Source organism: Orycteropus afer, unplaced genomic scaffold, assembly GCF_000298275.1.
Source record: "Orycteropus afer afer isolate SDZICR_OR568_19922 unplaced genomic scaffold, OryAfe1.0 scaffold00351, whole genome shotgun sequence".
Lineage (NCBI taxonomy): Eukaryota > Metazoa > Chordata > Mammalia > Tubulidentata > Orycteropodidae > Orycteropus > Orycteropus afer.
In genome coordinates, this window is record NW_006921938.1 from 1,507,126 (window position 1) to 1,518,536 (window position 11,411).

The window sequence follows — 11,411 nt, forward strand, 5'->3', positions numbered from 1 at the left end:
ACATGGCTGTTTTCAAGATTTAAAAAAACACTGCCTTGATTTTTGCCCCTCCAAAGTACTTCTGTGATCATGATGATGTATATAAAATTTAATGACTCTGTGCTGGGTTGTTTTCCCTCAGAAATTACTAATTATTTCATATTCTTCAGTCTATTTCTAAAACTTCCATTCTTGCCTTTCAGCTTATTCTATCCATTTGCCTTACCATTAAGCTACAATAATATGTGCTCTGGCCTCTTCTTTGGTGTTCAGAGTTATAAATATTTTTTTAAAAATATTTTTCATTTTTGTATATATAAAATGTACATATTTTGTACATGTATACAGATACATACAGATATATGTATACATACATACATATATATTTATAGGAGCTCTGGTGGCATAGTGTCTAAGGCATTTGACTGCTAACCAGAAGGCTGGCAGTTCAAATTCACCAGCCACTCCTCAGAAGGGAGATTGGGCAATCAACTTCTATAGATACATCACCTCAGAAACCAAAGGAGGGGTCACTATGACACCAAACAACTCATTGGCAGTGAATTTGGTTTGGGGTGTGTGTGTGTGTTGTTGTTATGTGTCGTCAAGTTGGACCCAAATTACAGCAAGCCCTCTTTGGTTTTCCAAGGTGGTATCACAAAAAAAGTAGATTGCCCAGCCTTCCTTCTGAGGAGTAGCTGATGGGTTTGAACTGCTAGCCTTCTCCACCACAGCTAACAACAACAACAACATCAAGTGGGAGTGAAAGCTTGAAGCCAGAAGCTGGGAGGTCAGAGGTTTTTTTTTTTTTTTTTTAACCCCCAAAGCTCTCACTCTTACACACACACACACACACACAGAAATAGTTAAAGTGGTTAAAATACGGAGATGAAAAATCAGGCAAAGTATGTTGGAGATGGTTACACAAAATTATATAGTTGGTTTTATTGAACTGTATATGAGAAAAATATCAAATTGGTAACTGTGTTCTCTATATTTTGAAAACAATCAAAAAAAATAGTTAAATATATATGGAGCTCTGGTGGCTCAGTGCCTAAGTCATTGACTGCTAACCAGAAGGTTAGCAGTTCAAACTCACCAGTCACCCCTCTGTGGAAGGAAGACTGGGCAATATACTTCTGCAAAGATTTACCACCCTGGAAACCTAAAGGGGATTTCTCCAAGTCAGAATCAACTCAAAAGCAGTGAGTTTGGATTTGGTTTATATATGTGTGTGAGTGTGTGTGTGTGTGTGTGTGTGTGGTATATATAAAAAAGTATATGTTATTGTGTTAAGTGCCAGGGAGTCATATCTGACTAATAGCGATCCTATGTACAATAGAACAAAACACTGCCAGGTCCTGTGCTAGCCTTACAATCCTTATTTTACCTGATCCTGTCATTGCAGCCACTGTGTCAATCCATCTTGTTGACCCACCTCCTTTTCATTTACCCACCACTTTACCATGCATGATATCCTTCTCCAGGGAATGGTCCCTTCTGACAACATGATTAGAGTAAGTGAGATGAAGTCTGGCCATTCTCACTTCCAAGGAGCATTCTGGCTGCACTTTTACCAAGACAGATTTGCTAGTTCTTTTTTCAATCCATGGGACTTTCAGTACTCTTTGCCAACACCACAACTCAAAAGCATCAACTCTTCTTCGGTCTTCCTTATTCATTGTCCAGCTTTCACATGCTTATGAGGCTATTGAAAATATTATGGTTTGGGTTGGTCACACCTTAGTCTGCAAGCAGACATTCTTGCTCTTTATCACTTTAAAAGAGGTCTTTTGCAGCAGATTTGCTGATGCAATATGTTGCTTGATCTCTTGACTGCTGCTTCCATTGGTGTTGATTGTAAAACCAAATAACAGGAGATCTTTGACAACTTCAATCTTTTTTCCATTTATTGTGATGCTGCTTATTGGTCCAGCTGTGAGGATTTTTGTCTTCTTTATGTTAAGTTGTAATCCATACTGCAGACTGTAGTCTTCAATCTTCATCAGTAAGTGTTTCAAGTCATTCACACTTTCAGCAAGCAAAGCTGTGTTGTCTGCATATCACAAGTTGCCAATGAACTTTCCTCTAATTTGGATGCCATGTTCTTCTTCATATAGCCTAGCTTCTTGGATTATTTGCTCAGCATACATTCTCGCTTCCAAAGACCATTTTGCGTGCACTTCCTCCAGGTCAGATCTGTCAGTTCTTTTAACAGTCCATGGTACTTTCAGCATTATTTGCCAGCACCACAACTCAAAAGCATCAACTATTCTTCAGTCCTCCTTATTCGTTGTCCAGCTTTCACATGCATACAAGATGATTGGAAATATCATGGCTTGTGTCAGGCACACCTTAGTCCTCAAGGAGACATCCTTGCTCCTCAGCACTTCAAAGAGTTCCTTCGCGGTTGACCTTCCCAGTGCTACACATCATCTAATGTCCTGACTGCTGCTTCCATTGGAATCAATTGTAGAAACAAGCAACATGAATTCTTTGACAATCTCAATCTTCTCTCCATGTATTGTGATGCTGCTCATTGGTCCAGTTGTGAGGATTTTTGTTTTCTTTATATTGAGACATAATCCATATTGCAGACTATATTCTTCAGCCTTCATCAGTAAGGGCCTCAAATCATCCTCATTCTCAGCAAGCAAAGTTGTATCGTCTGCATATCTCAGGTTGTTAATGATTCTTCCTCCAATCCTGATACCACGTTTTTCTTCATATAGTCCAGCTTCTTGGATTATTTGCTCAGCATATATATTGAATAAGTATGCCGAAAGGATACAACCCTGATGCACTCCCTTCTTGATTTTAAACCATGTTGTGTCCCCTTGTTCCATTCGAATGACAGCCTCCTGGTTAAGGTACATGTTCCTCATGAGTACAATCCAGTGTTCGGGAATTCCCATTTTTCTCAATGTTATCCATAATTTGATATGATCCACACAATTGAATGCTTTTACATAGTCAGTAAAACAAAAGTAATCATCTTTGTGGTATTCTTTGCTTTCAGCCAAGATCCATCTGATATCAGCAATGATATGCTTTGTTCCGCATCCTCTTTTGGATCCAACCTGCATTGCTGGAAGTACTCTGTCAATATACTGCTGCAACCATTTTTTTAATTATCTTCAGTAAGATTTTACTTATATGAGATATTAGTGATATTGTTCCTTAATTTCCACATTCTGCTTGATCACCTTTCATTAGAATGGGTACAAATATGCATCTCCTCCAGTCAGTTTACCAGGTAGCAGTCTTCCAAATCTCTTGACATAGACAAGTGAGTATCTTCCGTGTAGCATCCATTTGTTGAAACATCTCAATGGGCTTTCCATCAATTCCTGGAGTCTTGTTTTTTGCCAAATCTTTCAGTGCAGCTTTGATTTCTTCTTTCAATACCATTAGTTCTTGATTATATGCCACCGCCTAAAATGGAAGAACAACTTCTTTTTGGTACGGTGACTCTGTGCATTCCTTCCATCTTCTTTTAACGTTCCCTGCATCATTCAATATATTCTCCATAGAATGTTTCAATATTGCAACTCAAGGGTTAAATTTTTTCCTCAGTGCTTTCAGCTTGAGAAATCACAAGCATGCTCTTCCCTTTTGGTTTTCTAAATCCGGGTCTTTGCACATTTAATTATAATAATTGACTGTGTCTCCTCTAGCTGCTCTTTGAAATCTACTGTTAAGCTCCTTTACCTTGTTTTTTCTTCTATTTGCTTTAGCTACACTCTCTCTCTTTATATCTATATATCTATATATCTATATCTATATCTCTCTATATCTATATCCTAATGTATACTATATGTAATAATACATATATAATAATGTACTGTGTATGTATATTGTGTTGGACTGGGTTCATTAGAGAATCAAACCAGTAAAGTTTATGTATATAGAGAAAGGGAAATTTATCTTAGGAAAATGACTAACAACCCTATAGAAGCTGGCAAGTCCAAAGTTCTTGGATCATACATCAAGCTGGAGGTTTTTTCCAGCTCACGTAGCTGCAGGGGCTGAGGAGCTCAAGGTTGGCAGGCAGTATACTGGTTGTTGACTGCAATGAATGATGAATCCAAGATCTCCAGGCTGAATGGTGGATTGTTGGCTCATAGATAGTTGTAGGCAGCACAACTAATCTCAATCCACAGAAGAGTGTCTCTTTTCTCAGGATGTCCATAAATATACTAGAAGCAGGCAACATCCTTAGGGAAACCTCCTTTCAATTGATTGGCTGCTCAAAACATATATATCTGATCTCATCATTGAAACAACCCACATCACAATTGCTTAAACCACATAGAATTGCCACACACAGCTCTAACTATCACAGTTCACCTCTTGTCAACTTGGCAATTGTACACAACTTTTTAACCATATATATTCTCTAAATAAGGACAGTGATAAAGTCATATTTGTGCCTAGCATGACACGCTAACATACGTACAACTGAAATGTAATAACCTCATTTACATTTCACAGTTCATGACAGAAGGAAACAAAAATATTTGATGCACGTATACAATGAAGAAATACAACAAACACAGTCCACATTTCTGCAACTGGTCACATGGTCATAGCTGATATTCAGAACTACCTTCTTCCACCACCCAATCTGTATTTCCCTTGCCCTCAGCAAGCACCTCAGCTGGTCATGGTACTTTGACTGGTGGGGTGACCCAAATCTTCATTCCTGAATGATCTAGACCATTAGCAGTAATATCAGAATTTGGTTGCTGTAATTTTCCAATGATTTTAATCACAGGGCATGGTAGTACTAAGAGACATCCTAAATAATCTCCTGTATTCCAGACATATTCTTCTTTACCTCCCTTATATAATGTCAATCCAATTCCCCCTTGGTAATCAGGATCTATCACACCAGGTAGTACAGTAATACCCTTGTTTGTCTGTTGAGCCAGAGGCATGAGGAAGCCAAAATGACTGGGTGGCTTCCTTAATGTCCAGTTCAATGCAATCAGTATTGTGTCTCCATGTGGGAGTGTTCCTCCCTTTGGGACTAAGATCTCCAGACCCACAGAGCATAGGGTAGCAGGGACAGGAAGCACAATTTTTTGAGGGGTAATAGTGAGGGGCACCATTCCCGTTTCCACACCTTGGTTCCTGGACCCATGAATCCTGGCTATTGCAGAAACAGAATCATATATTGGACGCTAGTTTAGAGCATGTACAGCCTCCTGGAGAACATTATCCCAACCCTTCAATGTATTGCCACCTAACTGACACCATAATTATGTTTTCAGTAGGCCATTCCATTGTTCTATCAAGCCAGCTGCTTCAGGATGATGGGGAACATGGTAAGACCAGTGAATTCTATGAGCATAGGCGTATTGCTGCACTTCATTTGCTGTGATGTGAGTCCCTTGATCTGAAGCAATGCTGTGTGGAATACCATGATGGTGGATAAGGCATTCTGTATGTCCACAGATGGTAGTTTTGGCAGAAGCATTGCATTCAGGGAAGGCAAATCCATAACCTGAATAAGTATCTATTCCACTAAGAACAAAACACTGTCCTTTACATGATGGAAATGGTCCAATGTAATCAACTGCCACCAGGATGCTGGCTGAACACCCCAAGGAAGGATCCATATTGCAGACTCAGTGTTGTTCTCTGTGCTGGCAGATTGGGCACTCAGAAGTTGTGGTAACCAAATCAGCCTTGGTAAGTGGGAGTCCATGTTGCTGAGCCCATGCATAACCTCCATCCTGCCACCATGGCCACTTTTTCATGAGTCCATCGAGCAATGACAGGAGTAGCTGGGGAAATAGGATAGCTGGTTTCCAATGAACGTGTCATCTTATCCACCTGATTGTTAAAGTCCTCCTCTGCTGAGGTCACCTTTTGGTGGGCATTCACGTGGGACACAAATATCTTCGTTCCTTTGGCCCATTCAGAGAGATCAATCCACATACCTCTTCCCCATACATCCTTGTCACCAATGTTCCATTCATGCTCCTTCCAAGTCACAGACCATCCAGCCAAGCCATTAGCCACACCCCATAAATCCATATATAATCAAACATCTAGCCATTTCTTATTCCATGCAAATTGAACAGCTGTTTGCACAGCTTGAAGTTCTACCCATTGGGAAGATTTCCCTTCAACACTGTCTTTCAAGGAAGTCCCAGAAAGATGCTTCAATGCTACTTCTGTCCACTTTCGAGTGGTGTCTGCACATCATGCAGAACCATCTGTAAACCAGGCATAAGTTTTCTCTTCCTCTGTCAACTGATCATAAGGAATCCCTTATGAAACCATAGTTGCAGACTTGGAGAGGGAAGGTAATGTGACTGGAGTGGAGACGATAGGCATTTGGGCCACTTCCTTATGCAACTTACTTGTGGCTTCAGGTCCTGCTCAAGCCCGATCTCTGATATACCACTTGCATTTAATGATGGTGTGATGCTGTGCACATCCAACTTTATGACTCTGTGGGTCAGACAACACCCAGTTCATGATGGGAAGCTCAGGCCTCATGGTGACTTGGTGGCCCATGGTTACATTCAGCTTCTACTAAAGCCCAATAACAAGCTAAAAGCTGTTTCTCAAAAGGAGAGTAGTTATCTGCAGAGGATGGCAGTGCTTTGATCCAAAATCCCAAGGGTCTGCATTGTGATTCACCAATAGGGACCTACCAAAGACTACAAACAGCATCTTTATCTACTACAGACACTTCAAGCACCCTTGGATCAGCTGGATCATATGGCCTAAGTAGCAGAGCAGCCTGCACAGCAGCCTGAAACTGTTGCAGAGCCTTCTGTTTTCTAGGCACCACTCAAAACTAGCAGCTTTCTGAGTCTTTTGATAAATAAGCCACAGTAACACACCAGAATGAGGGACATATTGCCTCCAAAATCCAAAGAGGCACACCAGATGTTGTGCCTTCTTTTTAGTTGTGGGAGAACCCTGGTACAATAACTTATTCTTCACTTTAGTAGGAATATCTTGACATGTCCCACATCATTGGACCCCTAGAAATTTCATTGAGTTGGAAGGTGTTTGAAATTTTGTTGGCTTAATTTCCCAACCTCTAGCATGCAGTTGTCTCACCAATAATTCTAAAGTCATCGATACTTCTTCCTTACTAGATCCAATCAGCATAGTGCCATCAATATAATGGAACAGTGTGATGTCTTGTGGAAGGGAAAGGTGATCAAGTTCGCTATGGACTAAATTATGACATAGTGCTGAGGAGTTGATATACTCCTGAGGAAGCACTGTGAAAGTATACTGTTGGCCTTGCCAGCTGAAAGTAAACTGCTTCTGAGGGTCCTTTCAAATTGACATAGAGAAAAAGGCATTAGCCAGATCAATAGCTACATACGAAGTACCAAGAGATGGACTAATTTGCTCAAGCAATGAAACCACATCAGGAACAGCAGCTGCAATTAGAGTCAACACCTGATTAAGTTTATGATAATCTACTGTCATTCTCCAAGATCCATCTGCTTTTTGCACAGTCAAAATAGGTGAATTAAATGGGGATGTGGTAGTAATCACCACCCCAGTACCCTACAAATCCTTGATAGTGGCAGTAATCTCTGCAACCCCTCCAGTTACATGGTATTGCTTTTGATTTACTATTTTTGTATGTAGAGGCAGTTCTAATGGCATCCAATTGGCTTTCCCTACCATAATATTCCTTACTTCACATGTCAGGGACCCAGTGTTGGAATTCTTTCAATTGCTCAGTATATCTATTCCAATTATGCATTCTGGAACTGGGGAAATCACTACAGGATGGGTTCTGGGACCCACTGGACCCACTGTGGAATGCACCTTAGTTAAGACTCCATCAATAACTTGACCTCCATATGCCCCCACTCTGACTGGTGGGCCACAATGACACTTTGGGTTTCCTGGAATTAGTGGCAGTTCAGAGCCAATGTCCAGTAATCCCTAAAAAGTCTCAATATTTCCTTTTCCCCAATGAACAGTCTCTCTCAAAAATGGCCTCAGATCCCTTTGGGGAAGGCTGGGAGAAAGACAGCCATTATGAATTTTTGGCAATGTAGTGGGGTCCTTCCTCAAAGGGACCTGGCCTCCTCTTCATTCAAGGGGTTGTGTGTCTGTAAACTGACTCATGTCTGGGAACTGATTTAGAGGCTGTGACTCTGTATTCTGGAGATTCAATCTGGGCTGCTGTTCATGTGACCTAGAATTCTTTTGTCTATACAGACCAAGTAAACATTTAGTAGGTTTGACATGTATTTCACTACCATGTATGTCACTACTCAGGAACACCATGCACAAGTAGCCAATGCCATAATTCCTCAAGAGTCAGACTAATCTGATTAGTATTCCAACTCTGCTGTCCATTATGGTAACCACTCCCACCTTGTCTTTGTCAATTAACTGCTGCCACTTGGCCCCTAGTACCATGGGGTCCAATCAGCCCCATCATAGTTAAATGTCTTAGTTCAGTTGGGGCAGTTCCCACTGTCAAATCCGGCTTACATAAAATAACAATCACAGCAATCTTCAAGGATGTTGGAGCTCCTTTCACAAATTATTCCTCACTGTCCTGGTGAAAGGTATGTTTTCTGGACTCTCCATTTCTGGATCTAGGGGTCTAATCTGATAAATCCATTCTAATAGGCCAATTTCCCTAAGCCTCTGGATACCTTCTTCCACATTATGCCAAGGCAGGTCTGGTACTTCAATTTGACTTAAGATAGATCACCACACAATCCATACTTCAGTAAGACAAACCAATAAACTATTTGATACTTTCCTAACCTTTCACACTGAAACATTGAATAAAGAATCCATACTTAGGAGCTCTGGTAGCATAGTGCCTAAGGCACTTCACTGCTAACCAGAAGGCTGGCAGTTCAAACCCAACAGCCACTCCTCGGAAGAAAGGTTGGGCAATCTACTTTCATAGTGATATTGCCTTGGCAACCTAAGGAGGGGTCGCTATGAGTCCGGACCGACTCGATGGCACCTAACAACAACAACAACAACAATACTTAGTGGGCCTAAATCAATAAACTCAGACTGATCCAATGTTGCATTCCTTGGACCATTATCCCACACTCGTAGTAACCATTCCCATATATATTCTCCAGGTTTCTCTCTGTACATGTTAGCAAAATCAAGTAGGTCTTTTCAGGTGTAGTGTACCACCTCCTCAGTCACATTTTGTATTTCACCTTTTGGGTTTCGTTTGGACTTAAATTGAGTTAAACAACAATGTGTGGTTGGAGAAGTTCCTGAGAACATTCAGCAATTTCTTCCATGGCCTCTGCCTCAGGCAATGGCCCAGCAGGAACAACCGGGCTAATCCTATCAAACTGAGGTGGAGAGGATAATGATTTTATAGTAATCCCTTCAGAAGGGAGGGATTCGACAGAATTTACAGGCTCCATATCCTGATCTTCCTGGCTATCTTCCCATATGTCCCCATTCCAGGTTTCAGGATCCCATTTTTCCCCAATCAATGCCCTCACTTTAACATCAGACACCATTCTGGGTTACTAACTTAATTGACGTTGTAATTCAGCCACATTTACAACAAGACTCTGGGTTTGGTTTTTGGGAATATCAGCTTTGTTACTAGAAGAGTAAGACTTTCTTTCAGAGCACAACTGGAAACATTGAGGTCTTTTATATAGGTGCTTAAGCTGTGACTCAGGAGTCCTGAGCTCATCTCTCTCTTTCACCACTTTGTCTAGTGTAACTAGCATCAACCAACCAGCATACTCCTTATGCTGACAAAATTGCAGAAAAGTATCAAATATGCAATCACCCAGAGCCTCACATCTCACAAGTACTTGATCTATTGGTGGTGCTATTTTGCATAATTAATGTTGCCACTTCACACCATGAATTAGCAGGACCCTCTTTACAAACAGAAGCAGGGTCACTAGTGTCTTTACGATTAATAAAATTGGAGAACCAATTTAGGAAGCCCATCCTTATGATTTTGTCTCTCTAAAACCACTCTCAGTACCAAGTGTGTTAGGCTGGGTTCTCTGGAGAAACAGTCAGTAAAGCTTATATATATAGAGAAAGGGAAATGTATCTTAGGAAAATGGTTCACACACGTATGTTGTTGTTGTTGTTATGTGCCATGGAGTCAGACCCGACTCGTAGCAACCCTTCCTTGGGTTTCTGAGACAGTATCACTATGGAAGTAGATTGACCCATTTTCCTTCTGAGGAGTGGCTAGGGGTTTGAACCACCAGCCTTCTGATTAGCAGTTAGGTGCATTATGCACTATGCTACCAGAGCTTACACACTTACAGAAGCTGGGAAGTCCCAAGTTCTTGGATCAAGTGTCAAGCTGGATGCTTTTCCTGACTCACACAGCTGTAGGGGTGAGGAGCTCAAAGTTGACAGGCAGTATACTGGTTGTTGACTCCGATAAATGACAAGTCCAAGATCTCCAGCTGAACAGTGGATTGTTCACTCATGGACAGTTGTAGGCAGCACAACAGAATTCCTATCCACAAAAAAATGCATCTATTCCCAGGATGTCCATAAATATATGGGAAGCAGGCCACACCCCTAGGGAAACTCCCTTTCAACAGATTGGCTGCTCAAAACATATACATCTGATCCCATCATCATTGAAAGAACCCACATCACAATTGCTTAAACCACACAGAATTGTGGTCCAGCCAAGGTGACACACAGCTCCAACTATCATACACACACACACACACACACACACACACTATATCTTCTGAGGAGTGGTTGGTGGATTTGAACCACCAGCCTTTTGGTTAGCAGTCAAATGCCTTAGTCACTATGCTACCAGAGCTCTCAATGTGTCCTGGATCCTGTGTATTGGCTTTCATGTCCTTATTCCAACTTCATGATCCCATTTCTTACCAACAGATATCCTTACTTTAACTTCAGAGACTATTTGAGGTAGGGAATTCAAATGGCACTCTTACAATAAAACCCTGGTTTTGGTTTTTGGAAATATCAATTGTTACTACAAGAAGATTTTATTTCAGGGCACAAGTAGCAACTTTGAAGTTTTTCATGAAGTGCTTGGGCTTTACTCCAAAGCCTTGAGTTCATAATTTTTTTTTTTTTTCACTACTTTAACATATGTAGCACCAATCAGCCACCTTCCCTATATTTTTCATTCTTATTATTGTAGAAAAATATCAAACATGTGATCACCCAGAATATTGCTTCTCACCCATTCTTGATCTATTGGTGGTGACTCTTGCATATTAATATTGCTGCCTCATTTCATAGATTAGCAGTGCTCTCTTTCGTAGTGGCAGCAAAATCATCAGTGTCTTTAAAATTAATCATACTGGAGAACTGATTTAAGAAATTCATCTTTATGATTTTGTTTTTCTAGAATCATTCTCAGGACCAAACTTCTTAGGCTGTATTCTCTAGAGAAATAAAATTAGTGAGGCTTCTCTCTC